Source organism: Caretta caretta, chromosome 11, assembly GCF_965140235.1.
Source record: "Caretta caretta isolate rCarCar2 chromosome 11, rCarCar1.hap1, whole genome shotgun sequence".
NCBI classification, from domain to species: Eukaryota; Metazoa; Chordata; order Testudines; family Cheloniidae; genus Caretta; species Caretta caretta.
Genome location: NC_134216.1, coordinates 67,105,173 through 67,124,839, shown reverse-complemented (window position 1 = coordinate 67,124,839; position 19,667 = coordinate 67,105,173).

The window sequence follows — 19,667 nt, the reverse complement described above, 5'->3', positions numbered from 1 at the left end:
TTCCCAGAGAAATTACAAACCTCATGTTTCATTTTTGTGTGAGGCTTTTTAATGAAGCACACACGCACAAAAAAAATTGATCAGCAGTTAGGCTGGGGAAAGAGAGCCAAGTAAACTGATAAAGAAACTAGCATGAAGATAAAGAGAGTTCCACAATTCTTGTCTCTAAGAAGTGTGCATGTTAGGGTTTGTGGATTTTTTTTTTCATCAAAGTGATGATCTTAGTTGTATTTTTCTCAAAGCACATAAATATTTCTGTTGGAAAACAGGGGACATTTCACTTTCCATAAAAGCTCCACAATGATCCTGTTAATAAAAAAGAAGAAAAGCTTTAGTGTCAAGCCAAAGTATTTCCAGCACATAGTCATTTTCAACAATCCATTGAGTCAGCACCTCTAAATAGCCTTTCGTTTCTCCCTGTAGTTCAGATTAAATTGTTGGAATTTTTGTGCATTATTAAAAAATGAAAAGAAATTGTAGCCTATTATTTTAAAGATGGCTGCAATAAAAATTTAGATTATTCAGATTTATCAAGTTTATTCTATAAGGCAGTAACTACCGCTATTTCTTTTTAATGCTGAGATATTCACTGGATTTTGCCTCTCGTTTACAGTCATAAATAAGCAAGCTATTTCCATGACATTGCTACAGGGAGGGGAGAAATGTTTTATAAAAATAAAACTTGATCTATCCAATGGAGGGAAATGTAATTAAAGACTAACAGAGTAAATACCAGCCTAACATAATTCTTAAATGAAACACACATTGTTTCAAATGAGTTGTTAAATTTTTGCCCATATAAAAATATGGATTTTTCCTCTCAGGACCTACTCTTGTTCGTTCATTGGCTTTCAATGAATAGAGCAGGATCTGACCAATTTGATCTTAACACAATAATATCGGTTTAGAAATCATCATACTTGGATGTGTGTATTCATCTAGCAAGTGCATGCGCACACATGCTTTAAAGGCCCCTGATCTAGCAAAGGACTTAAATAACTGCTTAACTCTAAGCACTTGAGCAGTCTCCAGTGAAGTTTCCATGGGGGAGTTTTGCCAGTGACTTTAATGGGACCAGGATTTCACTCATTGACTTCAGAGTTAAGCATGTGCTTAACTCCTTGCTGGACTGAGGCCCAAATTTGTAAGTGTGACTGACGTAGATTTAAGGGCATATTTTGTTGGGTTGAGTGGATGGGAATCACTACAGGCATTTCCAAGGATACAACATGTAGGAATATTATGAAAAATATCTAAAAAAGCCTAGGTCAGATTCACTGTTACGCTCTGGCTGTTTTACAACGATCTGGTGATACACAGCAACCATAAATCCTTCAACTGGCAAAACCATGAGGGAATTGTACAAATTACCCTGAACAAGTGGCCCTTTGCATCATGCCACTCCATCCTGTAGTCTGCATCTGACAGAAAAAAGTCAGCATGGAAACATTGGAGAGGGGTTTTTGTAAATGTTGGATACCAAAAAAACAGCCCTCCCATCCACTTCTTGTGCTAGGTCCCTTGGTTCTGATTGGTGTCCAGCATCTGAGAGAGAGAGAAATTGTGACCAGTACACACACACAAGATTTTCAAACTTTACTGAAAGCCCTAATCCTGCAAATGGCTCTGTAGAGATGCACCTCCCTGCCCTTGTGGAGCCAGATGACAGATCAGGGCCTAATATAGTATTTCTATACGCTACTATTTCACAATTGTGAGGATGGGCATTTCAAAAGCACTCAACATTTAACCCTGATCCCACTAAAGAGTATGATAAAACTCCTGTTGACCTCAATGGGAGCAGAGACAAACCAATACTGAGGGCACTTGAAAATCCCAGCATTAAGGCTTAGTATTTTGGAACTATCCAGGGCTTAGTAAATTCGATGCCTCCCTTTGGGAAGCTGGAAATCACTCCTTTCCGTGGCATAAACTTCCTATTCCACATCTTTCAAGGTTGTGAGACATCAATTTCATAAATCCCACATGTGCAAGGATTGATTTTGCACCTCTGACCGCTGTAATTTTGTGGGACAGGAGCATATTTGAGAGGAAGGAAGGAAGGAAACATTTGGCAGTTTATATTTTAAAGATGTTTGAAGTTCTGAATGTACAGAGTTTAACTTGGGAGACTGACTAGGGGGTAGAGTGCAGGTGAAACTGTCAAACTTGCATAATTAATGCAACTCTCACATTATTAGTAGAGATTGGTAGTCTTAATGCCTGTTTAGTTTATCACATGGGTATTCCCATGACACCTACAAGCACGATCACACATTTTATATGCTGGTACATAGCAATATTAGTTGCATTTCATGAGTTGAGGACTGCTTCACTTCTTATGAATAGCAAAGTTATGAGTGATTTATGTGGCGATTCAAAATGAGAGACAGTAAAACCTACACACTATCCCATACTATCTGACATTTGTTTTCATTAAAAGGGGCTTTCATGCCAAGAGTTTAACCATCTTGGAACTTTTTTAAAAATGTTGGTACTATTTTTCATAGTCTCTGCTTGTTAAGTTAAATTGCCTCACCGCACATTCAAGGTTCCTGGCCTTCTGGAGGAAAAAAAAATGAGAACAAATGGATTTTAAATCACAAAAATAGCAAACTAGCTTTTCTGTAAATCAGGTATTTTGAAATTAAGCTTGGCAGTCTAACAACCGATCAGAGGTAGAGAGAGATTCCTGATACCATTTTAAGTGGGAATTTTTAAGATTCTCCAATGAGATATCATTGATGTTTCTAGCTGGAATGCTTGCTGACCTTAAAAATGTAACTAGTCAGAGAGTGAACATTTTAAATTCCATGTAACTGCAAGGGAAAATGGGTAGTGCATAGTAATTCCAGTTATGGACCAGGAAATATTTTTGTGGCAGATTTTATATGTATATTGTAGCTACTGGAAAGCAATTCAAATCTCTGGATATTAGGAAGTAGTCCCAGCACAGATTAGTGGGCAGAATGCAAAGACCAACAGGGGAAGAGGAATTTATCACATGGTTTAGTATTTGAGGCTATGCTTAGAAAGCATCTGATGTTGCAAACCTTACTCACAAGTGATTCCATTTACTTTTAATGGAGCCACTCAAGTGAGCAGGGACTAAGCACATAGTGGGTACTTTGCAGGAGCTGGACCAAAACCGTTTTTTTCACATGGTTATAAATTTATATATCAATTGTGAGTGTGGCAAGCCTAATGTTAGAGGTGCTATCAGGGCAGTGTAAGGAAGGCTTAATGTAAATAAGAATTGGGCCCCATGGTGTCTCTGCCCGTGGATCCCTGCTGGGGTGGAGCAAGGGTGGAAGAGTACTGTCTCTGCAGGAAAGCAAATATTCCCGTTATCCTGTGGAAGTCCATTCGTGGGTTGGGAGAAAACAAGGCTGGTGGGCACAGAGCCATTAGGTCTCCACCAAATTCCTTCCTCATAACCCAATAGTCTGCCCAATTTACAGTGCCATGTCCTATTTGTCAATTTGAGCGAGGTTCTGTGGAATCTGAGAGAACCAGTCAGAGAACACTTCAGTCTCTCTGGTTTCAGAGTAACACAGTATGCATCCGATGAAGTGAGCTGTAGCTCACGAAAGCTTATGCTCAAATAAATTGGTTAGTCTCTAAGGTGCCACAAGTACTCCTTTTCAATCTCTCTGGTCACTCGATTAGAGACCTAAAAGTGACAATTCTTCAACAAAAAAACTTCAGAACCAGACTCCAATGAGAGACTGCTGAATTGGAATTAATTTGCAAACTGGATATTTGCAATTATCTTAGGCTTGAACAGAGACTGGGAGTGGATGGGTTATTACACAAAGTAAAACTATTTCCCCATGTTTATTCCTCTTCCCCCCCCCCCCACTGTTCCTCAGATGTTCTTGTCAACTGCTGGAAATGGCCCACCTTGATTATCACTACAAAAGGTTTTCTTCCCCCCTCATCCTCCCCCCCCCCCCGCTCTCCTGCTGGTATTAGCTCATCTTCAGTGATCGCTTTCCTTACAGTCTGTATGGTAACACCCATTGTTTCATGTTCTCTGTGTATATAAATCTCCCCATTGTATTTTCAACTGAATGCATCTGATGAAGTGAGCTGTAGCTCACAAAAGCTTATGCTCAAATAAGTTTGTTAGTCTCTAAGGTGCCACAAGTACTCCTTTTCTTTTTGCGAATACAGACTAACACGGCCGCTACTCTGAAAACTGGGAGAATAGCTTCTGCAGGCTCTATGCTGTCCTCAGCCTGCTGCAAGCCAAGGAGGGGATTGTGAGCAGCAGAATGGAGACAAAACACTTTGTGTGGATGCCTCTTGTCTTTGATAGATCTGAGAGATTCTGTGGGCTGAGAGGCAGAGCAAAGGGCCACATATGAAGGAAGTAAATGCGATCCTCAGGGTTATTCCAAACTAAGATCAAGACAGGGAGCCCAGTTTTTACTCAGGCAAACATCCAATTAAGTCCATGGTAATGGAGGAATTAGTATGGACCTCTGGATTTGGCCCAGTGGTTAGTGTGTGTGTGTTCTCATTATCTTAGTTAGTTTTCTTCATTATGTGTGTATTTTCTTCATTATCTTCTCTCTCTGTTTTTGAATAACTGGCTCAATGTCAAAGAGATGTTAAAAACTGAAGGAAAAAATCATGAAAACTTAAATTATTTTTCCAAGTTCTTTTGTCTAAATTCACATCACCAATTTATTTGCTGAAATTTCAGCACTAGATGAACAAATTACTAGCTCTGTTCAAAACCTGCTTTGGTAGATTTTTCCCATTATGCCTCTCCACGCCGTCTTAATTTCCACTTATTTTTCTGTTAGCAGCCTACTGGCTGTACTTCATTTGTATTGGGTTTTCTTTATTTTGCTTTCTAAAACTGGTGAACTTTGGAGCCATAATTATTTCTCATAGAAATTTCAGACCCAATCTCGTCACTTTTACTCATGGGAGTAGTCCCACGGGAGTTAATGGAATTGGTTGAAGACGAGTAAGGTATACAGGACAGATTTCTTAATTTCCTTCTGCGGTGCTTTAGGATACTGGGAAAGTCATGGGGAAGGACAAGTAATAGTGTGAAGGGATTTGCATTGTTAAGAAGAAAGAGCTCATAATTGTGTAGTTGTACCTTATACCCACCAGGCTGGTTCCTTGGCTCAATCCTCAGATGGTGTAAATGAAGTGAAGTCAATGGATCTACACCAAATGAGACCAGCTGCAGATCTGGAGTGAAATCTCTGCCATTCAATCAAATGTCTCTTTCCGTATTTCTCATGTAACAAATATGCCGTTCTCTACACAGGGATTTCTACATAGTAGGATTGTAGTAACCAGCGAGTCAAGCTGCAGTCCCTTGATTTATTATTTCAACTAGCCTAACTGACAGAATTATTCTTGTATTATACGACTGGAGTTGTGTTTAATACCAGGCCATATGATATTTCCTTGTTCAGTATTTGACACCCATTTAGTCGAAAACATTTCCATTAGAAACAATACAGGAGTTTGCCCGAGAACGATAGACAGTTTGGGGACCTTCTATATGAGTAACCCTGTTAGAGTCAAAGGGGCTGTTAAGGTGAGTAGGGGCAGCAAAGCTGGGCCTCTAATTAGTAAATGAAGATAAGGAATGGCAACAATAACGTACCTGTTAGAACTATCTTCCCCTCCCCTCTTTTTTGCTATGGTTCAAGGTGTGAAATGATTAATTTCTAAAGGCCATACCATATTGTCACTCTGCGCACACAACTCCCATCAATATCAATGGGAGCGCTTCACAGAGGCAGGCAGTAAAATAAGACCCAAAGGGTGGGATATTGATTTATATCTCACGCTTAGGGCAGAGAAGTAGAATTCATGTATATGACAGACCTTATTTCCCAGTGGGAAGTTAGAAATTCCAGGGACTGTTTTATGCCAAGTATGTTCTCCTACTCGGGAGAATATTAGAATGCTAATAGCCCGAGAGTGTGATACTTTGTTGGTCTAACTCTGCCATATAATAGTATAGTTACAGAAAACTACCAAATAAGCCATAAGGAAAAAAATGTGACTTGTATAGCATGCATTACTTGTTAAAAGTAAAGTTTTATAAATATTAATTTCCCCCTGAAATAACACTACTCATCTCAAAAAATGCATTATCTACCATGCAGGAGGACTGAATTCATCACTTATATTTTATATTTTGAAACTATTATTTTAAGACGTCAGATTCAGGTAGGTGATTCACAGAGATGCCCATAAACCCAGAAGCTTACTGCCCCCATTCCTGCTCCCATACATACAGCCAATAGACATTTTGCCATTGATTTCATTGTGAGCAGGAACGAGCCAAAATCTGCTACTCACGTTTTGGATGGGCTAAGGCAGTGGAAATACACATTTGTGAAAGCAAGGTGTGTATGTGTGGAGAAAAGCAGCTTATTTTGGCCAACACTGGGCGTGGCCTGGGTACAAAGCAGCATAAAAGGATCTTGGGTAACTTTCTGTGGATGGCTCTGCTATTGGTACCTGAATTCACTAGTGTAAACCACAATTTGGTAGTGCATGCTGTGACAGGTTGGGCCAGATGGCTATAGGAGAGTAACAGAAGGCAGATATATTAGCCCCAGGCTAAGTAGGTCCCTTTTCCCTGGATAAGGTAACAGGGAAGGTTCCAGAACAATCAGGAACCTTCTGGAGACAATTAATACAGGCTGATTAGAACACCTGCAGCCAATCAAGAAGCTGCTAGAATCAATTAAGGAAGGCTAATCAAGGCACCTGGGTTTTAAAAAGGAGTTCACTTCAGTTTGTGGTGTGCTTGTGAGGAGCTGGGAGCAAGAGGTGCTTGGAGCTGAGAATGAGAACGCATACTGTTGGAGGACTGAGGAGTACACGCATTATCAGACTACCAGAAGGAAGGTCCTATGGCGAGGATAAAGAAGGTGTTGGGAGGAGGCCATGGGGAAGTAGCCCAGGGAGTTGTCGCTGTCACACAGCTGTTCCAGGAGGCACTCTAGACAGCTGCATTCCACAGGGCCCTGGGCTGGAACCCGGAGTAGAGGGAGGGCCCGGGTTCCCCCCAAATCCTCCTGGTCAGACACAGGAGGAGTCGACCTGGACTGTGAATTCAGAAAAACAGCCAAGCTGAGGGCTGCCGTGAAGCTCCAAGGCGAGCAAATCCGCCAATAAGCGCAAGACCCACCAAGGTAGAGCAGGAACTTTGTCACAATGCTTATGCCAATGTTACAAGGATGTGATTTTACTATGAGTAACCAGAATTTGGTCCAAAGTATGTCAACATTAGACTGCCAATGTGTGCAGCGTCTATATTAGACTTGCAACTATTTACAGAAATAAAAGTGGATACAACAATTTACCAGTGTCTGAACAAAATGGTGTCTAAATGAACTGTGCAATAAGCTTTTTGCTCATGTAAATAAACCCAGCAGGAACAAACCACCCATTGACCAGTTATTAAAAACAAGTCAACACATCACTGGGAAAGAAAAAAACATTCAGCCTTGGACATAATGAGTGAGGAAGTGAAAGAGCAGGCGTGTAACGTTTTGGAAACTGATTGCTACATCGTGGGTCTGTCTGTATCATGCTCTGAGCTAAGATAACAAGCAAACTTGGGAAATTTTGGGGATTTGCCCAAGGACCTTGGAAACCATTGTCAGAGTGTAGGGGAGTAATATAGGTCAAGCAGAAGATATGGGTTTTAAATGGAGTAGAAAAAGAGCCAGGGACTTGCACAGGTGCGAGGAAGTTGCGGCAGGTGGTGGAAGTAACGTGGCATAAGGATCCACTCTTGTGACGAAGAAGAGTGTAGGGAACAGCCTGAAAAAAATAGGAAGAAATGTGGAAGATCTTGTAGCCAGTCAGAGAGATAGATATTAATACAGGTTTCCAAGGCTGGGGATAACACGTTCCCCTTTCTAGGTAAAGCAAAGAAATGAGCTGCTGCATTTTGGAATAACTGGAATTTGGAGAGTTGAACTAGAGAGACTCTAAAGAGAGGGAAGTTTAAAAGTGAAGATGAGTTACAGTAGTGGAGGTTTAGGGTTAGGATTATCCAGTTGATGCCTCAGAGATGACAAAGGATTTACATGCCTAGGAAATGTACAAGGCTAAAGATTTTGGGTGATATTCAATTAAAATCAAACTAAAATTTGGAACAATGTTAAGTCCCAGTTCAGGGGGACATCCTTATTCATGAAAGACATGCAATGATGTGCTTAATGTTAAACAGACACTTAAGTCCCGCTGATGTCTTCAATGCTTTCCTGAATCGGAGCTCTGGTTTGTAGGAAATACAGGTTCTAAGTTTTGCTGTTTTATCAGTTGGAACATATGAATGGCTATACTGGGTCAGACCAATGATCTATCTAGCCCAGTATCCTGTCTTCCAACAGTGACTGGTTTCAGAGGGAATGAACAGAACAGGGCAGTTTATTGAGTGATCCATCCCTTGCCATCTGGGCATGGGGTTGCATCCCTGACCATCTTGCTATTGATGGACCTACCCTCCATGAACTTAACTAATTCTTTTTTGAACCCAGTTTTACTTTTGGCCTTCACAGTATCCCCTGGCAATAAATTCCACATGTTGACTGTGTGTTGTGTGTAGTACTTCCTTAGGTTTTTGAACCTGCTAACTATTAGTTTCGTTGGGTGACCCTGTTCTTGTGTTATATTAATGAGTAAATAACACTTCCTTATTCACTTTCTCCATACCATTCATAATTGCAGATCTCTATCAAATCTGCCCCCGACCCCTTAGTTGTCTTTTGACTTAGCTGAACAGTTCCAGTCTTTTTTAAATCTCTCCTCATGTGGAAGCTGTTCCATCCCCCTAAACATTTTTGTTGCCTTTCTCTGCACCTTTTCCAATTCTAATATAGCTTTTTTGAGATGGGGTGACCAGAACTGGAAATTTCAACCTACACACTGAAGTGTCCAATTCATGATGTTTAAATAATGTTGTTTTACCATGCTCTAAAGGACCAGTCTCTTGCAGGATAAGGATTCCATAACATGTTTCCTCATGCTCTGGTGACATTTTTGTTCCACCCAAACAAGAATTCAACAATAGACAGACTACTGTTTTATAAACAAAATACAATGGGTCTTGTGTTTATCAGATCAACTGGCTCAAGTGAATAGCTGACTTCACAACCCTCCTGTCACTCCACTTTGCTCTACCACTTGTGTTATGATATCATCACCATCTTTTAAGATAAACAGAGAGCATGAGGATATTAACCAACCAACCGAGAGCCCCTCTCTCTAGATTTAGGAGATGGTATGCTCCTGTTTCCACTGTCTTCCCTCCCAAACCATCCACCAATTAGTTATCTCTATAGGAATGAGAGAAAGATGATATCTATCTTTTCAAGAGACCAGTAATTTGGGGCAACTCAGTTTTTGGGTGCCCAACTTGAGATGCGTTAAAGGCGCCTTATTCTTCAGAAAGTACAGAGACAATCCACCAAAAATCAGGCCCTTTAAAGGAGACCCAAGTACAGTATCCAAAAATCACTAATCCTTTCTTTCTTTTTTTTAAAATCCTTGGCCGTGTACCATCTATCTGTCTCGGCAGGTCGATAGATAGGAGAGCTTTTTACATCTTGCATGCGGCTTCAGATGTGCAACATGCACAAGAGGGGGTAGGCTGACAAACTGTGTATGCCCAGCAAAATATCTTGCTTGTATTTTAAAATACAATTTTCTTGTTTTTGTTTCAGTGAGTGTTAGGTTTTTTTCTAACCTCCTTTCCCGTGAAGATACTTCCCTTCAACTCCTTGCTGTACAGAATAAATTGCTTGGTAACTAGCCCTTCTTTCAATGAGGATGACAAGGGGACTGTCTGTCTTTGCAGCTGACACATGCTTTCTTTGTCAAGTTGCATAGGATTCCACTGTACAAGGCACACATTCTCTCCCATACCAGCAGCTCAACAATTTGCCACTGTGATGTATGCATCCTTCTCCAGCCTAGTGACCAAGTAAGAACCCTGCTTCTTACTCAGTAGCTTGCTGTACATCCACCAGCCTAGCCATCGCTTTCTGCAATCTGAAATGGCACAGAGATTAGAATACAGAAAATGATACAGTTTAATGACTTACATGTACAGTGTATATAATGCCTCTCAACTAGATAGTTCCTGCCCCAAAAAAGCAGTTTGTAATCTGTCTTTTTGTTCTGTTTGTAGAGCAGCTAGCACAAAGGGGTCCTGGGCTGTGACTAGGGCTCCTAGCCACTACAGTAATATAGCTAAAAATTCATAAACTGAATTCAATGTGGCTTCAACCTGGTTTAAAAATCGTACACCCGCCACTTACTGACTTCCATAAAAACACACAGCTCCAACACCCCCTTTCATATGCAAATGTGGGGTTTTTGAACACACAAATTTGTGCATCCAAAATTATAGGTATATATTTAAAGACTTCTTTGGAAAATCTGGTCTTAGGTATATGTAGGTATCACTTCACATACCCTAACCCTCCTACTTTACTGAAATGCAGCAATCTGTAGTGAAACATATCATGAGTTCATTAGCAATCAAAACCATTACAGAACAGTTGTAAAGAACACGAACAATTCTTTATCAAAATCAGCACAGGGTGGCAATTTCATATGGAAGGTAATTATCCAAAAAAGAATTTGGCCAGAACATCAGGATTAACGTGTGTATTCTTGTAAAACATGATCTTTAATGAGGGACTTGGATTCAAGTGTCATCTGAAAGACAGCACAAGGATAACATGCCATGGCATTGGTTCATCAGCAATGACACTTTTTGGCAATATGCTATTAAGTTTCCAGTGGAGGAGCTGGAAGGTGGGGGAGGGGGGAGGGAAGAAAAATGATGCAAAGGCAGGACCAGATTTACTAATTGGGTGCTGGTGGCAGAAGATTTGCTGAAGAAGTACAAGCTGTCTGCAATTCCTTCTCCAGGGTGGTGCCTGACCAGGGGCTGGGCTAGCATGTCTGGATACAGTCCATCAGTGGGGAACCTACCCAGAGTTTCGATTGGATTTCAATCTGCCCTAAGGCTTCTGAAAGAAATGGTCCTGGAAACAGGGCTAGATGTTTTGTAATTGATTAGCAAGAGACAGCTGGCTACAATTTTCAGTCTATGTAGGTTCTTCAACTGCACTCATCATTGTCGTATCTGAGAGCCTACAGTTAAACTCCTCAATGATGTATTATTATAGGACTCTCAGTAAAAGCGGCTGGATTTTGCATTGTGCCGTTCCCACTGGAATTGCCAGAATGCATCAGATTAACGGTCCATCTAGTTCAGCGTTCTATCGCTTTCTGACAGAGGCCAGAATCAGCTGTTTCAGAGGAAGGTGCAAAAACCCTGCAGTAACAATCTGTGGAATAACCTGCTCACTGGGAAAACAGTAGTGAGATTGGCATATGCCCAGAATCATGAGAGGTTTATATCGTTTCTAATTTTTTCCCTATGTAATGTAACTGTTTAACCATATCAACGTCTGATCCTATTTCTGAATCCTGACAAGCTGTTGGCCTCATGTATCTGGTGGGAATGAGTTCCATGGGATAAGCGTTGGTAAAGTATATCATGTTTTTGCTTACCTTTATCATCTCGTCTATTTATTTTTCTCCTCTCTAACAGCTCCAATGTTCTCAGTTTCTCTTGAAGTTTCTCCTTGCCTGTAGTCCTTTTCATCACACATTTCCAAACAACAGCTTAGCTATATCCTTTTTTTAAATATAGTGACTCAACTGAACATGATAGTCCTGGTGAAGAGATACTGTTGACGTCCCTAATGACAGAACATTATCAGTATTCTCCATCCCTCTTCAGCCTAGCATTTTGTTTGCACTGTGGCCTCCTATTTCAGTCATGGAAACTGCAGCCCCTCTGAAAATCAAACCACTGCTTGAAAGAACCGAACTATGGATTCAGGAGTCTAAGCTGGTCGATTCTTTCTTCATTTTATTAAATTACCTTTTAGTCTTGGAATTCATTTGTGATCCTTCTTAATTCAACCTTCCAATAAAAATATTACTTAAAGTCATTTCATGAACAATTAGCAAAAGTTACAGCTGTACAGCACTAAGAAATACTTGAAAAAAAACACTTTCAAATTAGCTGGAGTCAGAGCATTGTCAGGTGGACTAGAAGTTATCTTAAGGCTCATAAATAAAGGGTACTGCCTAAGAGCAATGATTCAAGCAAGGGGAAGTATGCAATGTGGTATTGTAGGGTTCTTTCTTTGGCCTGGTTTTAATTAACGTCTTTATTAATGGTTTGGAAGTGAGGGTAAACTGTGTTAATTAAATCTGAGGAGGAAACTAAATAGGGAGGTGTTGAAAGCCCAAGTGAAGACAGAGCAATAATACAAAAGGATGCACAGAGGATTAAAACAGGGGGAGTAAACAACAAAATGGAAAACTGCAGGCGAATAAATCTATAGGGAAAGAATATGAAGTACAGGCACTTAAATGAAGGGAGGTACCTGGAGAGCAGTAAAGCCAAAAGAAAGCTAGAGGGGACTGTAAATAGCCCCTCTCAAGTTTGCTATCGGTGCAAATTGGCAAAGAAAAAGCCAGTGTAGTTTTGAGCTTCAAAAGCAGAGTTATCACAAGCTGTTGTAATTTTAAATGGTTCAGGCAATAGCGCTCCCATAGCTTACCGTGGAAATCTGTTCCACGTGCCTGTTCTAATGCCATTAAGAAATCTCTCCCAATATTTACCTTTAGTTTTTCCTTTCTTTGCCTATCCCATCCCTGATAGCTCCCTCCCTCCCCCGTAGTAGAATGTTGTGTTCAGTTCATGGGCTTCTCACTACCCAAAGTTACCCCCCCCCCAGACTCCAGCAGGGACAAACCGCTGTCCACTGCTCCAGTTCTATGGCCCCAGGAAGCAGAGGTGTTGCAATTGTAACGGTGAGAGTCATTAACCCTTGGCCAATTTTGAAATCAAGACTGCATGTTTTTCTAAGCTGTGCTCTAGGAATTATATTGGGTGGGGGGGAGTTCAGGGGCCTGTGTTATACCGGAGCTCAGACTAGTTGATCACAATGATCCCTTCTCGCCTTGGAATTCTGGCATTCTGCTAAGCCAAACTCTCTGGTGGTCACCCCCAGAGAGCATGGGCGAATGAAGGAGCCAGGCGGAGCCAGCCAGGAGTGAGGGCCAGTGAGTGGGCCCATAAAATGCACAGATCCACAGGCATATAGAAATACATACAAGAGGGGAGCACTGCTCCTGCCTGAATCCTGCAATAGTGGCCATGAAATGGATGAGCTGGAGATATTTTCTCACATGCCTGGGGCTTACCATACAGCCCAGTTAGTCGGCATGTTCTCATCCAGAACATCCGCTGCGAGAAGAGTTACGGTGGACCTTAAATAGCTATAGCTCGGCCAAAGACGACAAAGGGCCTGGTCCAAAAATCCATTGAAAGGAGATTTTCCATTGATGTGAGTGGGCTCTGGATCAAGCCCTCCTGGAATACGTGAAAATCAGCCACAACGTCTGAAAGGCACGAACACCACAGAAAACGTGAAATGACCTGGCCTTCCACTGGGGTAAGTGGGAGTAATTAGATGGAATTACACAAAGGAAACTATTAAGGATAAATATTAGAAGCCATTTCTTAATGGCTTTGACTAAAACAGGCATGTAGAACAGATTTCTGTGGGAGCCCTCTTGTCCGAGCCATTTACAATTGCATACAGATTAAAACATGGAGGGAACAATACCGCATTAGAAGTGAGATCAAGCAGATGATCTAACAGGTCTTTCCCAATACTATATTATATTAAAGAGCCTGTTTATGTGTAAAATATAGTGCTACATCAATGAATACCTATTTCTGTCTTGTGTGTGCCTGAGGTGAAGATGAAAGAAAAAAAGAGCAAAAACAGATTAAGCTGAAATTGCTGCTACTTAATAACAGGGAGAAGACACATGTCAAAACAAAAAGAGAGCTGCAAATACTGATCAATGAGAAAACCCTTGGCAGCCACTGGATGCCACTGCTGGTCAATATGAAGTCACATCAAGAAAACTCTATGGCAACAGAATATTAGGAAATTAAAGACACAATTTTGCATTTCAGCTATTTAAATCGCTTCTTTGATTTTTAATATTTGAAACTTATTTGGTCAGGAGTTAAATCTCTCTGAGTCTTGCAATTTTGGTCATAGGAGCAGTAGCTTAATCAAGGGCAAATTACTGTTTATACTGTTACTTTTACTGAGCAGTCTATAAAAATCTAATTCTACTTGTCCTGCCTGGTAACTGTAGCTGACAGTTTCCATTAACCATCAACTAATATTGCAGACTCAGACTAAACAAGGTGTTATGGCCCCTACCTATTAGAAGGCCCCCTTTGTCCTAACAAAGACCCTGGGGTGAGAATATTTTGCATGAACAGACGCTGGAATAACATTAGAGTTTCTCAGCACAGCATTGCACTCTGTGTGGAGCTAACAGTCCTGTTTTATACAGGGCACAGATAAATCTAAAATTTCTCAACTGGGTGCCTTTAGAAGCCACACAGCTAATATGCTGTGGTGAGAGACCAGACAAGGTTCAAATAAAGAGCTGGTGTAATAAATAAACATGAGGTCAGTGTGGGAACAGCAATAATTGCTTTGCATGACAAGATTTGCATAGCAAACATTTCTGATTAATGTACAGCCAATGTTATGTAAGAAGGAACCTTCAATACCGTCCCTGAATCTGCACCTTCCAATCTTGAAGGCACAGCAGCTTCCATGAACAAAATTAGTCATTGTTTATGAAAGGCAGATAGAGCTAAATTATCTATTTAAACATTTGAAAGAGTTTACTCTTACAGCCTCCTTTTGGTTTTATTTATGTAACAGAAAGCAGGAATTATGCATTTTATAGAGCTTGCAAGGAGAGAGGATTAGCATTTCAGTTAATTCAGTTGTTAAGGGAAATGGGCTAACTTTTTGGCCTCCTCTCTAGTTAGATCCAGTGAAGCTACATTTTCTTTAAAATTGCAACCAAGAAGGTAAAGACTTTGCTTGTTGTTACCTTTTAAGAAAATCCATTGCACAAAAGGTTTCGAGTGAGTCTAAGTTTCCAGACTGTTTTTCAGTCTCTGAATACAAAGCTCCTCCCACTCTCCTTCTCTTGGCTGGTGGGTATAATGGCTGCTTTGCCACCACTGATGTATGCTGAACTGTCATAGGGCAGTGAAAGGCAGTGCTAAGTGCAATGAAGTCTCATTCTTTACAGTCCCTTTTCTGCAGAGTCCTGTTAATTCTTTTCAGCTAAAACTTTCATGCTTTGGAAAAAAAGAACGTAATCCCACTTGAAATATGGCCTTGACTTGGGGATTTTAAAGAAGAATGAGCCTGGAACTTAATTGGAAAAGCAGCAATAAAAATTGGCGTTTGGAAGAGTGGGAGGGTGGTGGGGGGCGGGGAGGAAAGGCGGTGACTTTAGTTTATTTTAAATGAATTCCTGGGTGAAAAATGTTCTGTTTAAGTGATACACATTTTGCTGTAGAGATGAGCCTTTTGTAGAATACATGTTCGGTGCGGCTTTCTTTTACCTCAAAAGTAATGTTTGGAGGCTCTGATGAATACTTTTGGACCGAGGGCTAGAGGTTATCCCTGACCATCATTAAAAAGGTATATGAGGTGATATGGGGCTAGGGTTGCCAGCCGTCCAAGATTGTCCTGGAGTCTCCAGAATTAAAGATCAATCTTTAATTAAAGATTATCATGTGATGAAACCTCCAGGAATATGTCCAACCAAAGTTGGCAACCCTACATGGGGCAGAAGCCACTGTTACAGACACTGTATCACTTAGCTCTTATATAGCCCTTTACATCTTCAGAGATCAAGGCACTTTACAAAGGAGGTCTGTATAGTTATCCCCATTTTACAGATGGGGAAACCAAGGCACCATATGGTAAGATGACTTGCCCAAGATCACCCAGCAAGCCAGTGGCAGAGACGGGACTGAACCCAGGTTTCATGAGTCCTAATCTGGTGCCCCTGTCAACAGAATGTATCCTAAAATGATCATTTAGAAAAGTCAAATTAAGAAGTCTGAAGAAATTACCTTCTCCCCTTCTCTCTAGCTGTTACAGGACCCAACTCAGCTCCCATTTCCTTCAAAACAATCTGAATCGAGCGCAGAGAGGGAATAATAAATTGTCACCAGTCTACATGTCAAACATTTGGCAAAACACAGAGATTTCCTTTTACGCTCTCACCACCAAGCTGCCTATAGGCCTGGGATCTAACCCACCCCTAGAATCAAACAAAATGGTAGTAAATAAAATAAGCCCTGACCAGTGAATTTATGCTAACCATCTACACAAACAAAAAAAAGTCCTAAATAAGTTACAATTTGGGCATAAACAATAAAATGTAAAAGATTTGAGCACGAAAATAAGCTAGAGGTGCCAATGCATAATTGGTTAAATTTTGTTACCTAGAGGTATTGGACAATGTAATAGGTTTAATAATTTTTTTTAAAACTAGTTAGTTTTACCTATATAATGTAAATAAAAAACAAAGCTTTTTAAAAATGAACTCCAAAATTGCATTGCAAAAACAAGCTGCAAGACATCATATAACCGTGACGTGTAAGGGTGCTGGAATCCCGAGACAAGTGAATCCCAACTGGCCATTGAGTGAGATTCGTCTCTATATGGGAGTGGTCAGCATAATAGCTTTGCTTGGCGTATGTATTCTGTGCGTTGCTAATAGAGATGTTTAGAGCAGTGATTCCCAACCGGGGTATATGTACTCCTGGGGTTACCCTCAGATCTTTCAGGGGGTACATCAACTCATCTAGATATCTGCCTAGTTTCACAACAGGCTACATAAAAAGCACTACCAAAGTCAGTACAAACTAAAATTTCATACTGACAATGCCTTGTTTATATTGCTCTATATACTATACACTGAAGTGTAAGTACAATATTTATATTCCAAATTATGTATTTTATAATTATATGGTGAAAATAAGCAATTTTTCAGTACTAGTGTGCTGTGACACTTCCGTATTTTTATGTCTGATTTTGTAAGCAAGTAGGTTTTAAAGTGAAGTGAAACTTGGGGGTATGCAAGACAAATTAGACTCCTGAAAGGGGTACAGTAGTCTGGAAAGGTTGAGAGCCACTAGTTTAGAGCATAGCTGTGTAAGGCTCTTTCATTGGGAAAAGATTCAGCGGACCCATAAAACCCTAAGCCCCAAGGTAAAGGGATAAGGGCTGGTACTTATTTTGACCTGAGTCCTGGACGGGTAAGGATGGGTGCCTTATACCCCAAGCCCACAGAAGGAAAAGGTTGGGGGTCCCTAAATTAACCAGATTGTGCCTTAAGCCCTCGGTAGGGTAGAAGGCAGAGTACTCTAAATTGTGTGGGTAACAGCCTGAAAAAGTTGTCTGAGAATGGTGGAGTCCATGTACTGATATTAAGTTTAGCACTTGCTCATTTTCATGCACAGTATAGAAAAGCTAATACTAAAGTCCGTGAAATACTGGAAATACGATACATTGAACCTGTTCTTGTTCCTATTGAAGTCAATGGAAAATATCACTGAGCAGGATTGGACTCTGTCTGAATGGGCAGCAATGTCCTTCATACCTCCATGCACTTGTTGTAGCGTTAATTTGTTTGCAAACAGTCTGGATATAGGGACTGTTAAATGTTGGCTGCTTTGTTTTATATTGGGTAGTTTAATACCAAGGAACAGTCGCCAGAAAACAGGCTCTGTTCCCTAGGATGGATGCAAGAGGAATCGGACAGATTTTAATTAGAGATGTAGTGAACTGCTCAAAACAATTTACAGTGGTATGCTAGCATTTGCTGTTTTGCTCTGCTGCATACATTTAACTGTAATCCACTCCAAATATACGTTCTGTTCCATTTTAGGTTCTTATACTTCTCCCATCACGGGGATATAGGAAATTAGGATTTGGCTTGCTGGATCAGACCAATGGTCCACCTAGCCCACTATCCTGACAGTGGTTGGTAACTGTAGCCGAGTACCAGTTTACATGTCCGCATACCTGCTGCTTATTTCTACACTTGTGCATCTAGACCATGTTACCAGAATAACACAATGTGACAAAAGCATGTGATCAAAGGTAGTCTAACTAGAGTGGGAGAAAGGAAAGGTGTCAGAAAAGGAGCTGAAGAATGACTGGTAGGTGAAAGTATGCAGCGTAGGTGTAGCTGCGTTGGTCCCAGGATATTAGAGAGTCAAGGTGGGTGAGGTCATATCTTTTATTGGACCGACTTCTGTTGGCTGACTGACAAGCTGTGCTGAAGAAGGGCTCTATGTTGCTCAAAAGCTTCTCTCTCTCACCAGCAGAAGTTGGTCCAATAAAAGGTATTACCTCACCCACCCCTTGTCTCTGCTAGGTGGAAGATGAGTCATTGGACCAATCACACTCATTACTGCATTTCCAAAAAGTAGAAAACCAGCTAGAAGTAAAGGGGGGGGGGGAGAGTAGGTCTGTGTGCAAAAAGCTGCATATAAAAAACCAGCATTAGCCAGTCCCCTAAGATAGTTACTTTATCTGCCTGAATGTTCAACCTACTTCAACCTTTCCCTCAGGATTAGTTAGGAAGCAACAGCCTACTCCCTCCCATTCTCCAATTCCCAGTGTGGGCTGAGTCCATTCCTTCCTCCCAACTCATGACACCCCAGTGGCCTGATGAGCAGAAGTGCTGCACCTCCACACATCCCCTTCAAGTCAATGACTGCTGCAAGCGTTCGGCATTGCTTGAGCTCAGGCCTCTTTCCCCCCAAGCAGTCACCCCTGGGTGCTGAAGATTACAGTGCAAGCCCAGGGTCACCAGTGCATTGAAATCTCCTGGAATGCAAAATGCTCTGGGTGATTCACAGTGCTGAGGCACTAAAGATTTTAGGTCGGGGTAGCAAAAGGCCCAGGAGGAGGTTGCCTAAACAACCTGCTGGAGTCTTTATAAATGTGCAGAGAAAGGAATCCAGGGTTTATGGGAAAGTTGTGGTTTGTGAGGAGTCACTGCAGAAGTTGAGGGAAGGGGCAGCAGCTGGAGGACTATTAGAAGTTTCTTGGGGGTGGGAAGGGCTGTCCAAAGTGAGAGAAGAGCAGGCTCAAAAGCTTAAATTAGTTACAGAAGGTTAGGACGTTCCAAGCAAGTCTCATTTTAAAATGCTCCCCTCAGTTATAAATCTCAGGGGGTCAGATTACTCCAGATTACTTTAATTAGCCTCGATTGGCAGCAGCGCCTCAATCTAGAATAGTTCGTGCCTTGCTTCTTGATTAAAAACCCCTTCGGATTATTTTTGGAGAAATCCCATCTGTCGAAGTGAGTCATAGGAGCGACAGACACTCTCTCCCCCCACCCCCCCCGCTCTTTTCTTTTAAATTATGCCACCTGAAAGGGAAACCTGCAGCCTCGCCGAGCCCCACGGGGACAATCAGTGAATCAGCAAACAGTAGCTTGAATAAGTAGCTCAGTGTAGACACACCCCCGCCCAGAGGAGAAAGTTCTGTCTGTGTGTGATTACGGGCCATCACTTCACTTTTCCTTTCAGTTTGCAACAGTCAGCAGCCGCTGCTCAGCCCCATCGCCACGCCAGGACACGCGGCTGCACTAAAAACGCTTTAAAGCAGGTTTCAGAGACACTCCTAGCGGAGAGTCTGATTTGGAAAAAG